Genomic DNA, 7,744 nt, shown 5'->3' with positions numbered 1-7,744 from the left:
AGAGGCACTGTATTCCTTTCCTCTGGAAGCAAGAAAACAGGCAGAATGGCAGATGTCAGCAATCATATTCAAGAGCACAGGCTCTGGGTCAAACTGCCTGGCTACAGATGCTGGCTCTACCATGCACTGCTTAGCCTCAGATTCCTCATCTGGAAAACGGCAAAAGGAGTAATGCCTACCAAAAAGGCTTGAGTAAAATGATGTATTTAAAGTGCCAATTATAGGGCCCAATCTGTAGTAGGCCTACCGTAAAGATAATTGGACAGTATTTTTGTTTTGTTTTGTTTAGATATTATTTTCTCCCATCCCTGAAACTGTCTAAGACTCAAATTTTGTTCTCTGCTGTCTCATCGGGGTCTATCTCAGGACCTGACACATAGTAGGCATTGGATAAATGTTTTTAGAGTAATAAAAGGAATAACTAATAAGAGGATTATCCTGTGTACCAGAAGGACATCATGAATCATTCTTAGAGAATATTGGTTTGATTTCAATTTCTCCCTAGTCACCGTGTATATTTTCTTGTTTTCCTGCTGCTGAAGACAGAAGAAAGTACAGTCAGTTCTGCTATCGTGCCACATATGTGTTCTGAAAAATCACTGTGCTATGCAAATTTGTCCATATTTTAAAAAAAAAAAGAATTTATGGGAAAAATGGAGTTAGGGCACAAAGCTCAAAAATCTCACCAATTTCGTTTAAAAGGGATAAGAAACTAATAAATACAGTAGCACTGTTTTCAGCATATTAAATATTATAATAAATATGGCAGTTTACCTATAGAAAGATCCAAAGCTTGCTGGTAAAAGTGGATGACACGTGAGCTACTGTGAGATGGTAAAAGAAGGATCCTCTGAAATTGGATGTGGACAGGTATGTGGCTGATGTTTGGTGTCCATGCATGTGTACATTTTGTGCCTTCCTACAAAGCTCTGTTCAGCTGGATCTTGGAATTCACTTGTACCTTTTCATGAGGGAAAGTTGCTATTTTAATTAGCTTTTTCACTGCTCTGACTAAAGGACCTGAGTAGCACAGTTATAGAGGAGAAAAAGGTTATTTGAGGGCTCATAGTTTCAGAGGTCTCAGTCTATAGAAGGCTGGTTCCATTCCTCGGGGCTCGAGGTGAGGCTGAACATCATGGCAGAAGAGTGTGATGGAGGGAAGCAGCTCACGTGATGATCAGAGAGAGAGAGACTCCACTGGCCAGATATAAATATATACCCAAAGCCATTCCCCCAATGCCCCACCTCCTCAGTTACCACACCCCACTGCCTTCAGTTTCTACTCAATTAATCCCATCAGGGGTGGGGGGAAATGATCGATGATTGGATTAAGGTTCTTGTGACCGAATTATTTCTCCTCTGAACCCTTGCAGTATCTCACACAAGAGTTTGGGGGAGACACCTCACATCCAAACCATAACAGTTGCCTTATGCCCACATCATTCCTTAGTATAAGTTGCATTAGAACAAATTCTTATTTTCAAAATGGCCTTCAGAGCAGAACTGGGTATAAGTTGTTTTGATGTTTGTATTTTCCTGCTTATTAGCCCTGATTTTTTCTGATTCCAATAAAAAATAAGAGAGAGAGAAGGGGTGGGGACTACTTTGGTAGCATTCCTTCCTTCCAATTATCCTTGGTTTCAACAGGTAGTTTTGAGTACCTACTATGTGCTAAAATTGGAACTATAGGATAAAAGTACAAATGGCCCCTGACTTCACAGAGCTTACAATCTAAAGACAAAAAAAATTAAAAAGCATATAATAAGTAAAACATTTACAGAGTACCTCATTGTAAAAATCAATATGGCACTTTACCCCAAGCAGGAGCATTCCTAAGTCCAGTAATGCTGAGTCCCTTACATGGGTCAGGTCAGCCCTCCTGGTAATAGATCATGCCCATGCTCACAGCATTGTCTCCTGTCCACAGTGTACACAAGGCATCTGTCCGTAAAGAACTGGAATGCCAGGTAGGCAGAAAGAAAGCCCATACTTCTGGGTGTGTTCTAAGAATCTGGTAGAGCATCAGAGCTAATGGGGAAAGTGAATGCTTTGAACTGGTTCTAAGTTTTCCCCTGGCTCAAGGAAGGTCCTCGCTCACGCCAAAAACTTTGGGCACTGCAAGCATCATTTGCCTCTCTCCCTGTTTAAAATTCTTCAGAAGCTGCCCATTTCTTTTAGTAAAATTTCAAGCCTCTCACTGTGGCCTAAAGGTACAGTTGGATCTAACTCTGGCTTAACTCTCCAACCTCATCTCACACCACCCTCAGCTCTTTCATTAAAGTCTTGCCACACTGACTCTTTGTTCCTTATCCTCTGGGCCTTTGCACCTTCTGTTCCTTCTCCCCAGAATGCTCTTCCTGAGGCTGCTTCTCTTATCCTCTCCTCAGCGGGGTCTTCTCCAGTCATCATCTCAGCCCACTGTCTCTTTTATTCATAGTTTGATCATAATCTGTAATTGCTCCATGTATTCATTTCCTATTGCAGCTGTAACAAGTTACCACAAACTTATTGCCTTAAAGCAACCTAGATTTATTCTCTGATTGTTCTGGAAGTCAGAAGTATCAGGTGGGTAGGTAGGGCTGCATTCCTTCCCCAGGCTCCTGGGGAATCCATTCCTTTGTCTGTTCAGTATCTAGAGGCTGCTTTCATTCTGTGGCTCCCAGCCCCTCCCATCTTCAAAGCTGTCAATCACATCAGTTAATTCTTATTGTTACACTGGATAACCAAGGTCACCCAGCATCCCAAAGCCCTGAACTTAATTGTATCTACAAGGTGCCTCTTGCCATGTAAGGTGACTTTCACAGGTTCCAGGCTTACGGATGTGGATATCTTGCCAGGGAGGGGTTATTCAACCCACCACATCTTTTATATTTGCCTATTTGTTTATTATTTTTGTGCCTACTACACTCTATGCCCCATGAGACTAGAAGATTTTTTATTATATTCACTAATGTCTCTCTAAAATCCAGTTTAATTGCTGGCATATAAGTGATCAATAAATATTTATAGAATAAAGGAATTGTTGGTTGGGAATTTGTATAAAACTGTAATCCATTTCAGTTTTTTTAAATTACACATGGATACTTTATATTCTAGAAAGAGGACAGGAGCATTAAATTTGCTCTACACCTTGCAAATGGCTGTGTGACTTTGTGGCCAGCTGCCTCCCTTCTCTGAGTCTCTGTGGTCACATCTATAAAATAGAATACAACCAAAAATACCTCCGAGAGATTGTGGGTATTAAATAAGATTATGACTAGAAAAAAGTACCTGGAAACTGTACAGCATTCACAGTTATGATAATTACTGTTACATAGATTATAGATGAGCAAGGCTGGGCCTAATGTGGAAATTACATACATAAATAACTAATGCCAGGCATACGGATGCCACACTGGTGTTGCAGTGTGCTGAGGGATAGGGTGGGATGGGGAGTGGGGGCAGAAATCATAGTTACTGATAATAGGGAGTGACCCAAATGGTGGCAGGTAAAGGCAGGGAAAAGGAGGATTTGAGAACTGCTGCCAGGAACCAAATTCAAATAAATCCCTGAGAGTGGCACAGGCAGAAAAGGGAGACCCATTTGCAATGACCATCTGGCTTGTTAAAATTGATTAAAGGTAAAAAGAGAAATAGAGATCTATGTCTGTGGCATTAAATTACTCCTCAGACAAGCAGGTCTGTGAACTGCAGACTATCTTTGCTGCAATCTCCGAAATATCCAAAGACATGATTTCAATTTATAAAGAAAATTCATTTTAAAACTCCACTAAAAGCCAGCTTCATTGAGAAATGTTCAACACTGCTCAATTGCTTTATTAAATCTCTTTTATTTATGTTATGAAGAGCAGTGTGGGATTCTGCAAAAATAAAACAGACTTTGTTTCATTTCCTAACTGGGGAGTGGGGACAGCATATACTATTTTCATTGGAACTGTTTTAAATGTTTGTAATAAATTTAAAAGAAGGAATTAACGGACTTTAGGGTGGGACAGAGTCTGAGCACAGGTGTGTGTCCCATTGCTCCCTGACAGTGTGACCCTGAAAAGTCATTTACATTTCTGAGCTTCATGTCCTTCTCCGTGAGACGGCAATCATCACAACCACCTCACAGCGAGATGAGAGATGAGCAGTGACATGGGTCAGTGTTCCCTGATCATGCCACAGGACATGCATGTAGAGAGAACTCAATAAGCATCCATTCCTCAATATAGGAGAAATAAGAGGATGATTCAGTGAAGCAGATCTGGGAGAATTCCAAGGTGTTCCTGTGCCCTAGTGGCATGCAGAAGACAGTCCCTACTTTGAGTTCGTTACCTCTTCAAGAAAAAGCATGTATTTGTATTTGTTAAGACTCCTAGGGACCCAAAAGAATGTCCTCTTGCCTGCCAACCTCAGTCAAAAGGCATAGAAACCTGGAAATTTTGTGTCCAGGGATTCTGAAGTCATAGCTGGGTTCATTGGGGAGGATTGCCTATTAATGTCTGCCATTTTCGGGGTTGTGGGAGTTTGTTCTGTACAGTTCCTGAGCTCTGGGGAGTGCTGGCAGTGTTGCTTCATGGCATCCCTTTTCTAAAAATATAACAAACATCACCATCACCACTATCACCACCACTGGCTCTTCAGACAAAATTCCTAACTAGCTCCTCTGTATTTTCAGAGCTGTGGGTATTATGGTTTAGATGTGAAGTATCCCCTAAAAGCTCTTGTTTGAGATTATGCAAGAAGGCTTCCAGGTGAAATGATTGGATTATGAGAGCCTTAATTCAATCGGTGAATTAATCCCCTGATGGGGATTAACTAAGTGGTAAGTGAAAGCTGTAGGGTGTGGCTGGAGGAAGTGGCCACTGGGGACATGCCTTTGGGGCATATATTTGGTATCAGCAAGTGGAGTCTCTCTCTGCTTTCTGTGTAAGCCACTTCCCTCCACTGTACTCTTTCACCTCCAGGCCCAAGGAATGGACCTGGTTGTCTATGGGCTGAAATCTCTGAAACCGTGAGCCCCCAAATAAACTTTTTCTCTTCTAAAATTTTTCTGGTCAGGTCTTTTGGTCACAGCATTAAAAAGCTGACTGAAACAGAGGGTCAATGTCTCCCGCGCTCTACTTTGCTTTGGATTGCCTTGCGGGTTTGCTTGTTCCATTAGGCCCTGGCCCCCAGGAGGGCAGACGCCAAGCCTCCATAATTTTTGTGAAACCAAAGAGAAGGAAGCTGTCACGAAGGAGAGAGATTCCACCTTGAATTGGAGTTCACCTTCTGATCCCACCACTTCAAGAGCCCTCAGACCTCAGGCCATTTAACTTCCTGAACCTCATTTTCCTCATCTGTAAAATGGAGTGATAGCTCTTCTTGGAGGCAAAGAAGGACTGGGGTTGACTCAGTGGATAACTACCCCAGGAAGGAGGGGCAAGAATGGGCAAGGCACAGGGTCAGGATCCAGGAGCACCAGGACAGACCTAGGTGAGGATGGATGAGTTGGCACAACCCTGGGAGGTGAGGCCAGGAGGTCAATGGAACAGAAGTCTCCTCCCTTCCTTAATCTCAGGAATATGTGTTTAATATAGGGTTGAGGATTGGAGGAAATGCCATTGAAACAAAGTTACCATAGGCTAATTTGAATAGCAAAGCAACTCCCAAGCCACAGGTAGGCAGTGAGATGTCTGCAGCTCCTAGGAACCGCTCTTACTCCTCCTAGAGGCATCTGAAGTCAACGTTCCCAGGGGCCTGCAAGCCTGAAGAAGTCCCAGTCAGAGGAACCACAGTTCCCTAAATGGGTGGTGTTTTACTTCCTGGGTAGTAGGACCTCCCCTCCAGGCGGCTAGGTGGGCTTGGCTATGGCCTGCCACAAGGGGGAGCCCAAGAGACTAAGGCTGAGGGGAGTGGAAGTCAGGTCAGGGGAGCTAGACGACAAGGAAGACCTCCAGAAGAGGCTAGCTAGGTCCTAAAGTGCACCAGGGTTAAGCTCAGAGAAGCTGCGCTGTCTGAGAGACTGAAATTGGAGCTTAACTCACACCACAGTGAGCAGATGCAGGAATGGGGCAAGGTGTGCAAAATGGGCTCATCCCAGAAAGCAGCTGAGCCAGGCTAAATAGAGCAGGGTCAAGTAGAAGTGTGTTGGGGAGGGGGGGGTGGTCAATAAAGACCCTTCGAAACAGCAATTTATTTCTCACAAGTATGCTATAAATTCATGCACAAGCAGGAAACAAGAATTCATTCCACTCAGAGCTTATTCTTTCTAATACTTATGCGTTGTAAGATGAACATTAGTGGAACATAAAAAATTATGATCATGATAACAACAATAATAAAAAGGGTTTAAATTTGTATAGCACTTTATACTTTACAAAATGCTTTCTCATTCATTAGCTTGTGTGAGCCTCATAATAGCCCTCTGTAGAAGGCAAGTGACTGTCATTATCCACTTTATGGGTGAGGAACAGGCTTACAGAGGTAAAGTGACTGGCCCAAGATCACACAGCTTTTGCCACAGATATTTATCCCAAGTCCAAAGCTCTTTTCAAAGCCTTCAGGGAGAGAGAACTAATAATCATCCTTAGCTCTCTGCCTTGTTCAATGTCCCACAATTGCCCACGCCCTCCCCTCAGGACAGCATGGGAGACAGCCCAGTGAACTCCAACTGATGCGCTATCAAATTCAATGTGGATCCCACCAGCCCCTCTACTGGCAAGGAAAGCTTTGGCTCATAAGATTTGAAACCTATAGCTGGGCACATCCTCCACCAAGACTGCTCAGAATATAAGAAAAGTCAACAACCAAAGTTCCAGAATTCCAGCCCCCTCTATAACCATCTGGGGACCACACTGATGTCTGCTTCAAAAACAGCTATGTGTCTCACCATTCAGGAACAAAGAAACTGGATATCGACAATATCACAGCTGCAGGAGCAAAGAAGAAAGAGAAGGAGAAAAAAAAAAAAAAAAAAAACAGAGAGGAAAATGGAGAGCCAGAGAAGGGACAGGAGAGGGAAGAGAAGGTAGAATTTGGACCATGGGCAAGAAAGAACAGTGGTAGATAGGAGGTGGAAAGAGCAGAGAGTGAAGAGGAGGAGGAGAGGAGAAGAAAACTGGTTTGAGAGCAAAAGGAGTAGAGAGTGAGAGACACAGGGAGGGAGAGGAGTGGAGGGGGAGAGGGGGAGAGAGCACACTAGGGCTTTGACTTTCAGTAGCAAGGTGGAAAGCATTCATTCTTAAGAGCCGCTTAAATATCTTATTCTCCAGTCCCAAAATGTAAATTTTCCCTTTCCTCACGAGTTAATCAGGCTTAAACCAATTCTAAGACCTGAAGGGCTTGGCTTAACTTCAACAAAGAATGTGCCCCACGAAGCTGACCTCTGTCCAGCCAGTATGTAAAAGCAGCCGAGGGCAGGAGATTAAGAAGCCGTCCTTACCCAGGCAAGGCTGCCTGGTCCTACACAAAAGCAGCTTGAGCGACGCTCGCCCTCAGCAGCGCAGAAAGTTGCACCCAAACAAGGAACAGGGCCCCCTGACACAGTAGAGTTTGTAACCCGGGAAGGCCAACAAAGGCCCTTCTGCCCCCTCTGCCCTCTTCTGGCCCCGCAGCCTCCACAAGGGACCAGAGAGGGCGAATCCCTGACGCTGTTCTCATTGGCTGAGAGACAGGTGGGCGGGGCAGAAGCCTAGGGGCGGGGTCTCCCATCTGCAGCTCAGTTTAATGTAGCCACTCCAGAGGAGATGACCCCTGGAGACAGTAATAATTGTCGTAA

This window comes from Marmota flaviventris, chromosome 9, assembly GCF_047511675.1.
Source record: "Marmota flaviventris isolate mMarFla1 chromosome 9, mMarFla1.hap1, whole genome shotgun sequence".
NCBI lineage: Eukaryota > Metazoa > Chordata > Mammalia > Rodentia > Sciuridae > Marmota > Marmota flaviventris.
The sequence above is the reverse complement of the archived record's forward strand: the minus strand, read 5'-3'. Positions refer to the sequence as shown.